Here is an 18,971-nt window from a genome sequence, read left to right as displayed (position 1 = left end):
CAGTTTTCAGTGTTGTTTCTGGAGAAGTTTCTCCCCATTACTCAGAGAGAGGCCTATCAGAGGCAGTTTGAGCGCCTCCAGTAGGGTTCCATGACTGTTACCCAGTATGAGACCAAGTTCATTGACTTAGCTCGCCATGCTCTTATCATACTTCCTACCGAGAGAGAGGGGGGGTGAGGAGGTTTATTGATGGTCTGATTCAGCCGATTCGTCTTCAGATGGCTAGGGAGACTAGGAGTGAGATCACCTTTCAGGAGGCGGCCAATGTGGCCCGCAGAGTTGAGATGGTTCTGTCGCAGGGAGGTGGTCATGGGTCGGATAAAAGGCCCCATCATTTAGGTAGATTCAGTGGTACCTCATCTGGAGGTAGAGATTCATATGGTAGAGGCCATCCTCCTAGGCCCTTTCTGTCAGCTCTTCAGGTTTCTCACGGTGCTTCAGGTAGCTGTGGTCCTCCGATGCAGTATTCTGATCAGTAGTCCTTCAGTGCACCACCAACACCTATTAGTGCACCACCGCTTCAGAGTTTCCAGGGTCGTCAGCCCCAGCAGCCGAGAGCTTGTTTTACTTGTGGTGACACGAGGCATATTGCTAGGTATTGCCCTCGAGCTTCGAGGAGTTCTCTGCATCAAGGTTCTCGTGCTATGGTTCAGGCCCCAGGTGTTCCACAGGCCACCCAGTCAGCTAGGGGTTGGGGTAGAGGTGCTAAAGGTGGAGCTCAGGCCGCCAGAGGTGGAGGCCAGCCAGCAGCAGGCCGTCCCAGAGAGGTAGTTTAGGGTGGTGGGGCCCAGCCCCGATGTTACGCCCTTCCAGCCAGGCCCGAGGCTGAGGCTTCAGATGTAGTCATTACAGGTATTATTCTAGTTTATGATAGAGATGCTTTAGTGTTATTTGATCCAGGGTCTACGTACTCGTATGTGTCGTCTTATTTTGCACCGTATCTGATCATGCCTAGTGATTCATTGAGTAATCCTGTTTATGTGTCTACACCAGTGGGTGATTCTATTATGGTTGTCGAGTCCATCGTTCTTGTATTATGGTGATCAGGGGTATTGAGACTCGTGTAGATTTGTTGCTTTTAGACATGGTTGATTTTGATGTTATATTGGGGATGGACTAGTTATCACCTTACCACGCTATCTTGGATTGCCACGCTAAGACTGTGACCTTAGCTTTACCGGGTATGCCTCGTTTAGAGTGAAGAGGGACTCCTGGTCATTCTACCCGCAGTGTTATCTCATATGTGAAGGCTCGACGTATGGCCGAGAAGGGGTGTTTGGCCTATTTGGCGTATGTTCGCGATTCTAGTGTTGAGGTTCCCTCTATTGATTCTGTGCCTGTTGTTCGCGAGTTTCCTAATGTATCCTTCAGACCTGCCGGGGATTCCACCCGATAAGGATATTGACTTCTGCATTGATTTGGCTCCGGGCACTCAGCTCATTTCTATCCTGCCGTATCGCATGGCCCCGCCATAGTTGAAAGAGTTGAAGGAGCAGTTGCAAGACTTGCTTGAGAAGGGTTTCATTAGACCCAGTGTTACGCCGTGGGGTGCGCCGGTGTTGTTTGTTAAGAAAAAGGATGGGTCAATGAGAATGTGTATCGATCACCAGCAGTTGAACAAGGTTACAATCAAGAATAAGTATCCATTGCCGAGGACTGATGATTTATTCGATCAGCTTCAGGGTGCCAAAGTATTTTCAAAGATAGACTTAAGATATGGCTACCATCAATTGAGGATTAGGGCCTCCGATGTCCCTAAGACAGCTTTCCGCACTCGGTACGGGCATTATGAGTTCTTGGTTATGTCGTTCGGGTTGACAAATGCCCCAGCAGCCTTTATGGATTTGATGAACCAAGTGTTCAGGACTTATTTGGACTCATTCGTGATCGTCTTCATTGATGATATTTTGATATATTCCTGTAGCCAGGAGGAGCACGAGGAGTTATATGCTAAGTTCTCAAAGTGTGAGTTCTGCTTGAGTTCAGTTGCATTCCTGGGTCATGTTGTGTCAGCAGAGGGTATTCAGGTTGATCCGAAGAAGATTGAGGCAGTCAAGAACTGGCCTAGCTACAGAGATTCAGAGTTTTTTGGGATTGGCAGGCTACTATCATTAGTTCATGGAGGGGTTTTCATCTATTGCAGTCCCGATGACCAGGTTGACCCAGAAGGGTGCCCAGTTCAGATGGTCGGACGAGTGTGAGGCGAGCTTTCAGAAGCTTAAAACAGCTCTGACTACGGCACCGGTGTTGGTTTTGCCCACAGGTTCAGGGCCTTATACAGTTTATTGTGATACATCTCGTATTGGGCTTGGTGTAGTGTTGATGTAGGATGGCAAGGTCATTGCCTATGCTTCGAGGTAGTTGAAGATTCATGAGAAGAACTATCCGGTTCATGATTTAGAGTTGGCAGCCATTGTTCACGCATTGAAGATTTGGGGGCACTATCTGTATGGCGTGGTGTGTGAGGTGTTCATGGATCATAAGAGTCTCCAGTATTTGTTCAAGCAAAAGGAGGTGAATTTGAGGTAGAGGAGGTGGTTGGAGTTGTTGAAAGATTATGACATCACTATCTTATATCACCCGGGAAAGGCCAATGTGGTGGCCGATGCCTTGAGTAGGAAGTCAGCCAGTATGGGCAGTCTTGCTTATATTTCGGTCAGTGAGAGATCGCTTGTCTTAGATGTTCAGGCTTTGGCCAATTGCTTTGTGAGGTTGGATATTTCTGAGCCTAGTCGTGTATTAGCTTGCACGGTCGCTCATTCTTCTTTATTGGAGCGTATCCGTGATCGGCAGTATGATGATCCTCATTTGTGTGTCCTTAGAGATACGGTGTAGCGTGGAGGTGCCAAGCAGTACCTTAGGTGATGATGGAGTTTTGAGATTGCAGGGTCGAGTTTGTGTGCCTAATGTGGATGGGCTTCGAGAGTTGATTTTAGAGGAGGCCCATAGCTCTAGGTACTCTATTCATCCGGGTGCCGCGAAGATGTATCAGGATTTGCGGTAGCATTATTGGTGTCTTAGAATGAAGAAGGATATTGTTGCATATGTGGCTCGGTGTTTGAATTGCCAGCAGATTAAGTATGAGCATCAGAGGCCTAGTGGATTATTTTAGAGGATTGAGCTTCCCGAGTGGAAGTGGGAGCGGATCACTATGGATTTCATTGTTGGGCTCCCGCAGACTCGGAGGAAGTTCAACGCAGTATGGGTCATTGTTGATAGGCTGACCAAGTCAGCGCATTTCATTCCTGTGGCAGTCTCCCATCATCCGAGAGGTTAGCTGAGATCTATATCCAGAAGATTGTTTGTCTTCATGGTGTGCCTGTGTCTATCATTTCAGATCGAGGTACGTAGTTTACCTCACATTTCTGGAGAGCATTTCAGCGAGAGTTGGGCACTCAGGTGGAGTTGAGTACAACATTTCATCCCCAGACGGACGGCCGGTCCGAGCGGACTATTCAGATTCTGGAGGATATGCTCTGAGCTTGTGTCATTGATTTTGGAGGCTCGTGGGATCAGTTTTTTCCTTTAGCAGAGTTTGCCTACAACAACAGCTACCAGTTGAGCATCCAGATGGCTCCTTATAAGGCTTTGTATGGTAGGCGATGTCGATCTCCGGTTGGATGGTTTGAGCCGAGGGAGGCTCGGTTGTTGGGTACGGATCTGGTTCAGGAGGCCTTGGACAAGGTCAGGATAATTCAGGATAGGCTTCATACAGCTCAGTCCAAGCAAAAGAGTTATGCAGACCGCAAGGTTCGAGATATGGCTTTCATGGTTGGTGAGTGAGTATTGCTCCGAGTGTCGCCTATGAAGGGCGTGATGAGATTTGGGAATAAAGGCAAGCTTAACCCTAGGTTCATTGGCCCGTCTGAGATTCTTGATCGAGTGGGAGAGGTATCTTATAGACTTGCATTGCCGTCGAGCTTATCAGCCGTGCATCCAGTGTTTCATGTGTCCGTGCTTCGAAAGTATCACGGCGATCCATCCCACGTGTTAGATTTCAGCACTATTCAGTTGGACAAGGACTTGTCTTATGAGGAGGAGCCGGTGGCTATTCTAGACTGGCAGGTTCGTCAGTTAAGGTCGAAGAGTTTTCCTTCTGTTCGTGTTCAGTTGAGAGGTCAGCCTCCTGAGGCATCGACCTGGGAGTCCAAGTTTGATATGCGGAGCCATTATCCTCATATTTTCCCCAACTCAGGTACTTCTTTCTTCTATCCATTCGAGGACGAACGGTTATTCTAGAGGTGGAGAATGTGACGATCCAAAGGGTTATCACCTGTTTTTAATTGCATTATGTGCTTCTGAGGCCTTGAAAACCTCATTTAGAGTTGTCTCGATTTGCGTGCGCAGTTCGGGCACATAGCCGAAAAGCTTAAATATGAAATTCTGTGAACAATGATGAAATTTGAGTTTAAGATGAATAAATTTGACTTCGGTCAATATTTTGGGTAAACAGACCCGGACCCGTGATTTGACAGTCCCGGAGGGTCCGTAGGAAAATATGGGACTTGGGCGTATGCCCGGAATCGAATTCCGAGGTCCCAAGCCCGAGAAATAAATTTTTAAGTAAAATGGTTTTCTGAAAATGTTTAAGGAATTTTGAAATGAAATCTGATTAGAAAGCGACTATCGGGCCCGTATTTTGGTTTCGACGCCCTGTACAGGTCTTATATATGGTTTAAGTCATTTTTGTAAAATTTGGTTGAAAAAGGAGTCCGTTTGACATGATTCGGACCTAAATTGCTAAAGTTGATGTTTTATGAAGTTTGAGAAACATTCTTTGATTTTGAGGTTTGATTTATTGTTTTTAAGGTTATTTTGGCGATTTGATCGCACGGATAAGTTCGTATGAAGTTGTTGAGTTAGTACGTGTGTTTGATTAGGAGCCCCGAGGGCTCGGGTGTGATTCGGATGTGTTTCGGAGGGTTTCGGACTTAGAAAATGTTGTAGGTTTCTCAGTTGTTGGGTTTCTAGTACTTTCTTCTTCGCGTACGCAGGAGTACCCACGCGAACGCGATGGGTTAATTGTTGCTGAAGAAATTTCCTTCTACGCGAACGCGTAGCTCAGGTTGTGAACACGAGGCTTTGGGGGGGATAACCCTTCGCGAACGCGGTCTTGGCCCCGCGAACGGGAAGGCCAAATGGGCCTGGGCAGGGGGTGGGGTAGTTGTCTTACGCGATCGTGAACCCTTAGATGCGAACGCAATTGCTCGAGGAGACTACTCTCCGCGAACGCGAGCCAGTGTACGCGAACGCAAAGGCTCACCCAGCCTGATCATCGCGAATACGAAGGGTCAGTCGCGAACGCGAAGGGCATTTTCGCCTGGTGATTTTAAAAAGGCCAAAAACAGAACACTTTCGGGATTTTATAAAAATTTCACAAACCTCTTCTACTCCAAAGCTCTTAGGCAATTTTTGAAGCTTCTCTTCACCATAATCTCTTGGGTAAGTAATCTTTAACTTGTTTTCTTCTTTTTCCATCAACATCCACTAGATTTTTAGGCCTAAAATATATAATTAAGGGTAGAAATTAGGGATTTGGGTAGAGTTAGGGCTTTTTGATTATTTGTGATTTAGACCTCGTTTTGGGGTCGAATTTGAAAACAAATTATATATTCGGGCTCGTGGGCGAATGAGTGATCGGGTTTTGGTCCGAACCTCGTGTTTTGACCAAGCGGGACCGGGGTCAATTTTTGGGATTTTGGGAAGAATGATTGGAAAGTTATAATTGAACATTGGAATTGGATTGTTTAGCACTTATTGATGATATTGAGTCAATTATGTATAGATTCGATTGGGTTGGAGCCGAATTTGAGAGGAAAAGCAATGTTCGAGGCTTGAGTTGGCCGTAAAAGTTCGAGGTAAGTGTTCGGTCTAACCTCAACTTGAGGGATTAGGAGTTGAGTCCTATTTGCTACTTGCTTCGTATTGAGTGTGATGTATAGGCATGGTGACGAGTATCTATACGTTGCTGTCGAGCATGACCGTGAGTCTTAATTTGAACGTTGTTGTGCTCTTAGATGGCACTTCGGATGCTTTAATTAATGATCTCCTATATTGAGTAAAGATTGATTTTATCCTCGTAGATCTTAGTTATGATTGAGTATTGTCATTACTTGAGTTGAGTACAAAATGAGTTAGGATTTGGTTATAGCTGATTCTCCCTTGTCGGGATGACTGTTTCGATATTGTTATTCCCTTGCCGGGAAGTTATTATATTATTTTTGTTCCCTTGCCGGGATTTCTTGTAATTTTGTGATGACTTGTAAATGGGAGCGGGTGGTACGCCTACCACAAGATATAATGAAGTGAGAGCGGGTGGTACGCCTACCAAAAGATATGATGAAATGGGAGCGGGTGGTATGCCTACCATAAGATCGATGAAATGGGAGCGGGTGGTACGCCTACCACGAGATATAATGAAATGGAAGCGGGTGGTACGCCTACCACAAGATATACTGAAATGGGAGCAGGTGGTATGCCTACCACAAGATATGAGAAATGGGATCGGGTTGCACGCCTGCCACGAGATATGAGAAATGGGATCGGGTTGCACGTTTGCAACAAGATGAAACTGAAAGTGAAAGTTGCCTTATTTCTTTTTATCCGTGTTAGAAGTTAAATTGTAGTTTCCTTATTATTCTTTGATATTCTGTTTTACCTGCTACCCCCGAAGCATGTTCCCCTTCCCCAACTTTGATTGCTTATTACATGTTTACTTTTTCTGCCATATATTATATAACTGCACAGGTTTATCTGGAGTCTGGTCCTAGCCTCGTCACTACCTCGCTGGGTTAGGCCAGACACTTACCAGCACATGGTGCCGGTTGTGCTGATACTACACTCTGCACTCTGTGCAGATACCGGAGTAGCCTTTGGTCAGCAGCAGTAGTTCAGGAGCCAACCTTCGGTTCACCAAGATACCGAGGTAGCCTTGCAGGCGTCCGCAGGCCCAACGTCTCCTCAATCTTATTTCATATTCTGTTATCTCATGTATTTGAGACAAACATTGCTATATTTCTTTCAAACGGTTGTATTTAGTACTCTTGGCAGTCCGTGAATGTTGTGACACCAGGTTCTGGTTAGAGGCACGTGATGGTCTTTGAGACATTTTCGTTTTATATTTATTTAAGACTTCCGCTAAATTTCATATTCCGCTGTTATTTTACGGTTTATTTCCTTGTTATTATAATTGGTAAGAAGTTTTAAAATAAAGGAGTTAATGATTTCTAAGTTCATGGCTTGCCTAGCTTCTACTAGTAGGTGTCATCACGACTCCCGAGGGTAGAAATTCTGGGTCGTGACAAATAGCCAGTTTGGCCAAGTTTTTTCAAGGTCAAAAGACAAAAGCATCTTCTTTTTTTTTAATTTTTTTTTTAAAAATTAAAATATTTGGTCAAGTTTTTAAAAGAAAAAAATGCTTTCGAGTAAAAGGAGAAGCAATCTATACTATATTAAAAGCACGAAGGCTCTTAGCAAAATGTCGTTCGCCTTATTTAATCTTTAAAAATAGGTTTTTTATGGGATAAATCATAAAATTGTAATTTAAGTTTCTTTCCTAATATTTAGGACTTTAAATTCAATTATATTTTAGTTATTAACTATTTTTCTTATTGAACTACGTAAAAACTCCTAATATTTAGGGAGGAGTTTTTGGAGGTTGCTATATATATTATAAAATAGGGAATCTTTAATTGTTTCCAATAATAAATACACGTTTAGATATAATTTTTTTTTACTCTAAAACACATGAAATAGTAGTACATTCTCGAAGCACAATTATATAAAAACATAGAACACATCCGAATTTGTGATTTAAATGATTCCAAGTAATTGGGTATTACCTTATCTGTTAAGCTGAGTAATTATAGGAAAGTTAAAGTCACAAATTCTCAATTTACTTCTAAATTCTAAATAGTAGTTCATATATAATTTTAAAAAGTAACTTTATCATGTTAACATTTTATTCTATATAAAGAAAAAAAATATTAGGATTTTTTTCAGCCTATATATACATAATAATTAAATATAGCTGTATTTTTTTATTACATTTATATAATTGATTTTATTATTTATATAATTGATTTTCTTATAGTTATAAAAGTTAAATATATAATTGATTTACATAACTAATTACGTAAGAAACAAAACAATTTTTATTTATCTGAAGCTAATTATTTTCTTATAGGGCGATTTTGTTTTATGTTGTACATTATTAATTGGCATCACATGTGCTAAGATGATTGAATTTTGAGGCCACATTAAGTTTGTACGAGAATAATTATTTTCTGTTCATTAGTTTTTGTGCTAAAATTAAAATTACAGTTAAATAGTTAAACTTGAGATGGACTAATATTAAGAATTCAAATTAACAAAAAAAAAACTTTAATATTGAGAACAAATATTAAGCGTAAGAATTAAGTAATTAGCAAAAAATCAATTCAGTTATTTTCTAAGTTCATCTTATAAGTAAAAATATTTTTAAAATACGCTCTTAGGATATATAATTTGTTTTTAAAAGCATAGCACTGCGATGAAACAAATCGTAATATGATATTAAGATCCAAAATAGTTAAAAATGCAAAGCTCTAAGGAAAACATAAATGGAGTACACGCGGAAAACGCGTACCCTAAAGCTAGCCTTAGCGAAATATCGTTCGCTATTTTTATCCTTTAAAAATAGATTTCATACTAAACAAAATACTCATTTGCTTATTTTCTAATATTTGGTACTTCAAAATCAACTAATGTTCTGCTTATTAAATCTTTCCTTATTTAGATCATGTAAAAATTCTTAATATTTAAGACTTTAAATTTAATAAGAAAATTTATTTTTATATAAAAAAATTCCTTATTTGACCAACTTTTATGTCCTTATGCATGGACTTTTTTTTTTGGAGTTTAATACATGGCACTTAAATTTTTTCATGTTCTTAGATTCTTTCCCCAAATATTACCGATAATAGAATACCTAAAATTCATTGGATATCAACAATGCATGTTCTTTTTCATTTTGACTTTTTAAGAGTTAATTTTAATTCTAAGTATAAATATTTAGAAGTTTAAACTAACATGGTAATATTAATTTAAAAAATAAATCAAGCTACAACCATACTATGTAAAATTATAACTACAATTATTATATTTGAAACTTTAAAATAACTACAAAGTTTTTAGTTTTTTACAAGAAGAGGTCCACTTAACTTACATATAATTTTAATGAACTTTGAATGAAACAAAAAAAAACCCTATGTAAATAGGTTACAAAGAACAAATTCCATCACCATGCTTAAAAAGACATATAAATATCAAAGAAAAAGGTTTTAATATTAGACTCAAACCCGAGAAAAGAAAAAAAAGAAACAACAAAAAATTTAGAGCACATTTTTAAGCTTTTAGTCTGTTTAGTTATAAAAGTGGATTAAGTTTATTTTTTAACATATAATATTTATTTTAGAATCTTGATGAATTAAAATGAGATTTTATCATTTTATTCTCTAGAAAAATAAAAAACTAATTGATTCGTGTAATAATTCCCATAAAATTTTTATACTCCATTTTATATCTAGTGAGAGAGGGTGCACTCTCTTTAATTTAATAAAAAATTATTTTGTTGGTATAATAATATTATGAATATAGAGTTTTTAAAGAAATGTTAGGTGAGATGCAATAACATAATATATTATTTTATATAATAATGTATCTATTAACCACAAATATTATACAACTAATTCCACTAAATTCATCATCTTGGTATGTTTAGAAGATATTAAATTCATAAAGATTGTGTCAATTTAATAGTTCTTATTTTTATGATTAAAATTAATATTTGATTTATCAATTGTTATTTCAACAATTTCTTCTTCTTGTATACGTTTATAATGACTGACGTGATGTACACGTGCAACGCACGTACACTAAAACTAGTTTTAAAAAAACAGAAAAAGTAGTTTCTCTCCAAAAGCACTTCTGAAAAAAATACATTTAGAATCACTTTTTAAAAGATTGATCAAACACTAATTGCTCAGAAGTGTTTTTCAAATTAATTAGTCTAACACAAACTACTTATCATCAAAAGTACTTTTAAAAAAAAATACTTCTCAAGATAAATTGATTTTAACAGCTTGACCAAACGAGCTATAAATGATGAAGTGAAGTATAACTAATTAAAACGAGATCTTTTGGGATATTTATCATCCTTGAGAGAAAGTTGACTGGACCAAGAAAAAAATTAAAAATAGTTGTTGATATAAATCCAATTAACCAACTAATTATAAGGCCTGATGATAACAGAATTGAGCTTGTTCTGAGGCGTGATGATAACGGAATTAAGCTTAAATAAAGAAGTAAGAATTTACATAATCGATTTTAACTTGTTTGAAACTGAAATATAATTATTATTGTTTGTGCCTCAACTGTTAATTCTGCGAGAAAATACGACACCTATTGCCTTGCTAGGTAGCTCTTACTTCCTAAAAATATTTGTTACTCTTTTTTCAGTAAAATTAGAATAGAAAAGGAAAAGAATTTCCAATTCCAATTCCAATGTAGTGGCTTGTAATGACCTATATATTATTTATAGCTATCTCTTCTAGAAAAAGTGGCTATTAGTCAAGTTACGGAGTCAACTACAACTAGTGGTTCTTTGGAGTCCAACTCCAGCGGCGATAACTTTATCGTACAATCTGATCAAATAATTGAGTCTCCAACAACTTACACTAGTGATATAAGACTATTTTTTGTCTCACAAATTTGTGGATCCCAATTTTACACTTTTGGGTCCACAGAAATCTGGGTGCACAAGACTGTGAGACAAAAAAATTGCCTCATACACCTAGTGTCAGTTGTATGAGACACAAAATAAAATTTTCCCCGATTAGGTGAATATTTGAGTTACTTCTATATTTATGAATAATTAGTTATATAATTATGGGAATATTAATAATTTTAATATTACTAATTAATAAAAATGGGTATCATTAGTTATTAATTAAGTCAAAACAAAACAAAAGGGAAAGCAATAAAAGTAAAATAAAAATAAAAAAGAGGGGGGGGCATAAAGTGGGGGCATTTGTATCCATACCCGCTTTTTGGGTCACGTTTCAACTTGTACCCGCTTTGCAAAAAAATTGCAAGCGTACCCACTTTTTTGCGTAACTTCAGCATACGGGCCTGAAGTAGCAAAGACAATCACGCAAACTTCAACATTCTAGTAGACAGGCCTGAAGTAGCAAAAATTGTTGAACCAAGTGTGCTTAAATTTTTGTTTGTAATTGCTGAACTTAAGCATTCTAGTAGCTGAAGTTTTGTTCTCTATTGCTCAAGTTTTTGTTTGTAATTACTGAACCTCAGCATGTTTTAGCTGAAATTTTTCACGTAAACTTAGTGTTGGCTGAAGTTTTTGTTTGTAATTGCTGAACTTAAGCATTCTAGCAGCTGAAGTTTTGTTCTCTATCATCCGTGCTAATATTTAACACAAAATGTCAGTTGTTTTTCTTCTCATTTTGACTAATTATGCTTCGTTGATTTCTTTGCATTTTCTTGCTGGTAGGTAATTTCAGTGTATTGCAATGTATTGCTACTCTTAACGTATCTAGATTTAATTGGTATTCCTACTATAGTAATTTGTTCTTATAGCAAGACACATTTTTTTTTTAAACTTTGGTTCTTCAGTCCGTCAAGAGTGCAAATTTGTTACAGAAATGCTGAGATTTAAATTTGACTAACAGAAAAATAGGTCGCCATATAAAAGTATTGTTTATTCGCCAAATTATAGCAGCACCAACAACAACAGAAGAAAGAAGAAGAAGAAGAAGAAGAAGAAGAAGAAGAAGAAGAAGAAGAAGAAGAAGAAGAAGAAGAAGAAGGAGGAGGAGGAAGAGGAGGAAAAAGGGGGCTGAAGTTATTTAAAAAGTGGGTACAAGTTAAAACTTTTAAAAAAAATGTGTATAAGTTAAATGGGGGAGACCAAATAGGGTGCCCCGTGCAATTTTTACCATAAAGTGGCTTGAAACGTATTTCTTTTAAAAAGGTCAAAAGGTTTGACAGCCTTAATCAAACACAACTAAAAGGCCTGAAGGCAAGCCTTAACAAAACAAAAGGGCTTAAACGTTCTGTTCATTTAGCAAAGTTTTATACTAAAAAAGTGAAACAGAACGCTACAAAACAGAGTAGAGGCAACATTTCTGCTCAATGCTCGCGCAGGCAACAGCATTACAAATCGTTAATTCTTGAACTCAGGTATATAAAATTTCCTATTGTCAATTATCCTAAAGTAGTAGTAGGTAAGAATAGAATAGTTAATTTCCTTCTTCCTCTGTATCAACAGTAAGTTCCATGTTTATGTGTGAAACTTTAAAATTAATTAAAATATACTGGTTGTTGTAGAATCCATTGTTTGACTGGTCTCAATTGGACTGGGGCTTACGTATTGGCTCGAGAAGTTTTGAGGTGAGTTGATATAACCCTTTACTAAAGTGGTTTAACTCACAAAAGCACGCATACAAGGTGTTTGATGAATTGCTTAAAAGAGTTTATATTTACTTAATTGGAGCGAGTAAGTACCTCTTAACTTAGAATTTTTCTAGCAAAAGTTTAGATGATTTATTCTGATATATGTGCATAAATTTTCAGATTTTTGTGTTATTCGTATATGCTATTTTCATGTTGAAAATTTATGAAGAAGCAAGAATCTTTAGAAATACTTTTAGATGTTTATTTCATTCTTATGTCATACTTTACATTTAAGAATACCAGCCCGAGCATGTACATGATGTTCCAAAAAGAAAAGATTTAGACATGAAAAGTCATAAGAAGAAGCAGAAAGAAAAGATTTTTGGGAGTATCCTTTATTCTGAGAAGGGGTCATCGTCCGGGCCGAGGGTCCTGACCAAGGCGTTGACTTCCTGAAACTACTTGTGCCAAAGTAGGGAGCATACGAGCCGAGGGTCTCGTTGCTGAGAATTTACTTAGTCATGCTAAGGTATGATACATGAGCGCTGAGAACCATGAAGCGAGTGACACCTCGTGGATTGGGCCTATTCGATCAGGTTGGGATCGAACCCGTGCCGATCACACGGTGACTGAGACAGAATTAAGTCAGGATAGTTGGAACTCCCAAAGTATAAAGTGAAGTATTTTTTTTATAAGAAAGAAAAAGAAAAGAATTTCTTTTAGAATATTCATAAACTGCTATTATGCAATTATTTAGAATTATTCTTATAAGCTTTATGTTTTACATGCATTTAGAATCTTTGCTCGTAATGTATATGTTATTAAAGTTTCGTCCCCTGTCGTTGAGACTCACTGAGTACATTTAAATAAGGATGTATTGATAATAATAATAATAATAATAATAATAATAATAATAACAACAACAAATATTATAAGAAAATAACTTTAAAAAAAGGATAAGTAAAGCAAAACGGCTGAAGCCCATTTGCCTAAAAGAAAAGAAAGGTCTACTGAGTTCGACGAAGCAGAAGCTTCAGAACGAAACAAATAAAAAACAGAGAAGGAAAGAAAGGGGGAAGAAGAAAGAGGCTAGAACCAAATCTTGAGAAATCTTAAATACGCACTGAATTTTATGGGTAATACTCGAATTTCTCATCTGGGTTCTTTTCTTCTGGTAATTCTTTTTATCCCAGTTCATATATTTGAAGGGTTTCACAAGGTATAAGAAATTAAATACCAATAAGAATTATTCTGGGCAAATTAAGAGTCAAACATGAAACCTCGAGGGTTGGGTATTCTAAAATAGCTATGAATTAGCCTAAATAAGAAAATTAACATGAGATCGATATTATGTAATTATAGATTGATTGGAGGAATTTGTACGAGTTGCTTGAGGTGAAACAATTGGTATTTCGGCACGAGTACAGTGAGCAGTAATCTTACCACAATTTGTGTTTTCATAACTTGCATGATTTACACATGATTTTTAATATGAATATGTTGCCGATTATTTTGAGTTGCATGTGGGACAAGTCTTTTACTCGATATGATACCGAAATAGTTATTTGAGATGAATACCGTGGTTTTAAATATTTTCGTGTCACTAGATCTGTTTGACCGTTTCTTGAATTTACTGTTATTGAAAGGAAATTATATGATTTGATAAGAACTGAAATGCCCTATATTATTTTAAAATAGTTTCTACGAGTATATATGGATTACAGAGACAAGTATAAATGGGAGGAGACATTGAAGGATCCCGTAGCTAACGGTCGGTTCGTTAGACCTGGTGCACCTTGTAATTACAGATTACCGTAATAGCCCTCGCTAGTGGGAAGGTAGAACTAGCATACCGTTACCGATTTCCCTCGAGTAGGGACTACCGTTATATTTGACTTCTTGCAAAGAAGTTCATAGTTATACCGATTACATGATTCGTTCATTGAAACCTCCCAAATGTGAATATTGAAATTGTACAGTGGTTACCGAGCTTATTACTAAATTATTATTTGTATTATACTACAAGAAGAACATGATGAGACTGAAAATTATTTATTGTTTCTGAAAGGGCATTTTTATGTTATCTTCTGTTTGAGATACTAGCATGTTTTCTGACTTGTCCCCAATAAAAACGGTTGTGGTTAAGTATTATTACTCACTGAGCTAGCGACTCATTCCCCGCTATTTTTTTTACAGAGACAGCAGTTGACGCAAGCGAGGATTTCGTTAATTAGACCGCACATATTGATATTTCTCGGTGAGCCTTGCACTTGTTCGCGTGGGCAGAGATTTTATTTATTGTTATGGTCTTTTCTTTGAACTCTTAGAGTCTCTCCATAGTCATTATTTTAGTGTCATGAATATTCTTTTGTTATTATAGTCTTATGTTGAGTATCGTTCTCATTTATCAAAGTTGGAGATAAATTAGTATTTCTAGTGGTTAGTTGGTGGTTTAGTCATGGTGGAGACTTGTATTGGTTAATTGACATGTTGTCAATTGTTTGGTATGATATTAGGATGTTTGGTTGTTGATTTAAGACATGAAATTTTTTGGGATGGTCCAAAAACCGAGGAAACTCTGCCCGATTTTCAATAAAATTACCGATGAAGCTTACTTGGGAGAACTTGCTCCTAAGCGCCTGTCACAATCCTAAATTGGGTCGTGACAAAGTTGGTATCAGAGCTTAGGCTTTAAGTCCCGAGTCATGGAGCAATGTTTAGTAGAGTCTTGTTCATGGGTATGTAGGCACCCATACTTATGATCTCGAGGCTACTGAACATTTAGGAATGTTTTCCCTTCTTTCATTGTTTGATCGTGCGTTGAGATAACTTGAGATTGACTTTGGAATATTTCTTTCGCAGATGGTTAGGACACACACACCCTCATCTTCTGGACGTGATGCTGGACGTGGTACTACTCGGGGTAGAGGTCAAGTTGGGGTTCATCAAACTAAAAGACAGATTGCTCCTCAACCTCAAGTTGGGAACATGGGTCAAACCCAAGCTGTTATGCCAGATCAAGTGCAAGAGTAGGGAGTTCAGAACGCTCCACCACCAGTGCCAACTGTTGTACCTATTGTTGCCTTACTTGCAGATGCAGTGGCAAGGTTATTAAATGTGTTAGAGGCATTGGTGCCTACTCAAGGCGGAAGTTCATCTCCTCAGGCTACTTTACAGACACAAGCACCTACATAAACTCAGCCTTTCGGGAATAAGGAAGTATCCCTACACGAGTTCCTGAAATTGAAATCACCAAAATTCACAGGTTCTGATAATTCAGCAGATCCTCAAAGTTTCTTGGATGGGACACTTAAGGCATTACGTGCTCTTGGATGTTCTAGTGAGAGAGCCGTGGAGCTCGCAGCATACAAACTAGAGGATATGGCCAACACATGGTATGAAACGGTATTGCTCGGAAGGCCAGCAGGAGCACCATCACTGACATGGGACGAGTTCACTAAGTTGTTCAAGAATCATTTTCTTCCAGACAGTCTGATGCAACAATATGCTAGAGACTTTGAGAGATTGGTTCAGACTCCAGATATGGATGTGTCAACATATAACACTAAGTTCTGTAAGCTGGCTATATATGCTCATCACTTAGTGCCTACCGAAGAAGCTCGAGTTCAGAGGTTTGTTGATGGATTGGTTGGTCGTATATACATTGCAGTAGCCCCACAAATGAAGACTTTATCCTACTCTGATGTAGTCGACCTTGCTAGAAAGATTGAAAACAAAGGACGTGAGGAGCGTGCAGCTAGTGATTCTACGTAAGAAGGCCAAGACAGGAGGGGCTTTCAGTGGTGGTTTTAGTGAAAATAAAAGAGCAGGAAATCAGGGACAACAACAACAACAGAGTTCTCAGACAGAGACACACATGTCTTCACAGTCCACATACAGACCACATTATAGACACGGTAATAGGGGACCATCACCTTCTGGACATCGTAATTCTGGGCAGATATATGCCACTACTCCAGTCTGCCAGACTTGTGGTGGATCACATTTGGGCCACTGTCGTATTCTAACTGGAGAGTGCTTTCGGTGTGTCCAGTTGGGACATCACTTGAGGGATTGCCCTCAGCCTCCGAGAAATTTCAACCAGGCTTCTATTCAGTCAGCTACACCGACTCAGACTACTTTTAATACTTCAGGTGCTACATGTACAGGAAATAGAGGTCGAGGTGTTGGAGACCATGCTACTGTGAATCAAGGACAAGGCAATGCTGGTAGAGGTCAGGCGAGAGTTTTTGCATTTACTAGACAGGATGCTCAGGCCTCGAATGCAGTGGTTACATGTATTCTTCTGTCTGTTCATTTGATGCACTTGCGTTGATTGACCAAGGATCTACCCACTCCTATGTGTCTTCGTATTTGCTTTGAGATTTAGTAGATAGCCCGAGCTATTGAATGATCCTTTTCTAGTTGCTACTCCTGTTGGAGAGTCCCTATTAGCTGAATACATGTATCGTGCTTGTCAGATTCGGGTTGAGGGTAGAGATATTTTAGCTGACCTTATTGTACTTGATATGATTGACTTTGACATGCTGATGGAAATGGATTGGTTATGTTCTTGCTATGCTATAGTCGATTGTCATGCAAAGATAGTTAAGTTTGAGATACCAAATGAACCTAGTTTTATTCTAAGAGGGAGTCAGGTTCCAGAGACTTGCAAAACTGTATCTTTTATGAAGGCTCAACGACTTCTGAAGAAAGGTTGCTTGGGTCTCTTAGCTATTGTAAATGACACAATAAAGGAAATAATTAGTATAGAAAATGTACCCGTAGTGAGAGAATTTTCTGATGTATTTCCTGAGGATTTACTAGGATTGCCTCCAGTACAAAAAATAGACTTTGGTATTGATTTGCTACCTGACACACAGCCCATATCGATACCCCCATATCGAATGGCACCAACAGAATTGAGGGAGCTAAAGCAACAGTTACAAAATTTGTTAGATAAGGGTTTTATTAGACCTAGTGTATCACCATGGGGTGCACCAGTACTGTTCGTAAAGAAGAAAGACAGATCCCTAAATATGCATTGACTACAGGCAGTTGAACAAGATAATAATACGCAATAAATATCCTTTGCCTCGTATAGATGACATGTTTGATCAGTAACAAAGAGCTGCCCACTTTTCAAGGATTGACCTCCGTTCTGGTTATCATCAACTTAGAATCAAAGATGAAGATATTTCTAAGACTGCTTTCAGGAGTCGATACGGGCACTATGAGTTTCTTGTGATGCCTTTCGGACTGACAAATGCTCCAGCTGCATTCATGGATTTAATGAATAGGGTGTTCAAGCCATTTCTGGATGGATTTGTAATAGTAATTATTGATGATATCCTGATATCTTCTCGTAGCCAAGGAGAACACGAGAATCATCTCAGGACTGTGTTGCAGACATTGCGAGAACATCGGCTTTATGTTAAGTTCTCGAAGTGTGAATTCTAGCTAGACTCGGTAGCATTTTTGGGGCATGTTGTATCCAAAGATGGAATTATGGTAGATCTTAAGAAGACCGAAGCTGTGCAGAAATGGCCCAGACCTACTTCTCCTATAGAGATTCACAGCTTTTTAGGCTTAGCAGGCTATTACAGGCGTTTTGTGTAGGATTTCTCCAAAATAGAAGCGCCACTGACCAAGCTAACACAGAAAATGCAAAGTTTCAGTGGACGGAGGAATGTGAGCAAAGCTTTCAGAAACTCAAAACATGTCTGACAACTGCACCAATATTAGCCTTACCATCAGGTTCTGGAGGATTTACAGTATTCTGTGATGCTTCGAGGGTGGGATTAGGATGTGTTCTCATGCAAAATGGTCGTGTTATAGCTTATGCTTCGAGGCAATTGAAAAGGCACGAGCAAAATTATCCTACACATGATTTGGAGATGGCTGCAGTGGTATTTGCTCTAAAAATTTGGAAGCATTATATATATGGCGAAACTTGTGAGGTTTATACCGACCATAAAAGTCTGAAGTATATCCTTCAGCAGAGAGATCTGAATCTTCGACAGAGTCGATGGATGGAACTACTCAAAGACTATGATTGTTCTATTTTATATCATCTTGGAAAAGCCAATGTGGTAGCTGATGCATTGAGCGGAAAATCTATGGGAAATTTGGCACATATAGACCCTGCAAAGAGACTTTTGGCCAAAGATATTCAGAGACTAGAAGATACAGGTATCAGATTTAGTGTCGGAAATTCAGAGGTATTGTTGGCTTGTGCTCAGGCTAAGTCTTCATTAGTTGAGCGCATTAAGGCCACCCAATATGAGGATGAACGATTATGCAAATATAGGGATGAGGCCTTAGCTGGTAAAAGCAAGGATATGATTGTTGAAAGTGATGGTGTTCTTCGAATGGGTGACAGGCTATGTGTAGCAGACGTAGATGGGTTGAGACATGCTATTCTTAAAGAAGCTCACAACACTAAATACACTATACATCCTGGATCCACAAAAATGTACCATGACCTGAAGCAATTTTATTGGTGGGAAGGTATGAAGAAA

This window comes from Nicotiana tabacum, chromosome 5 (assembly GCF_000715075.1).
Source record: "Nicotiana tabacum cultivar K326 chromosome 5, ASM71507v2, whole genome shotgun sequence".
Lineage (NCBI taxonomy): Eukaryota > Viridiplantae > Streptophyta > Magnoliopsida > Solanales > Solanaceae > Nicotiana > Nicotiana tabacum.
The sequence above is the reverse complement of the archived record's forward strand: the minus strand, read 5'-3'. Positions refer to the sequence as shown.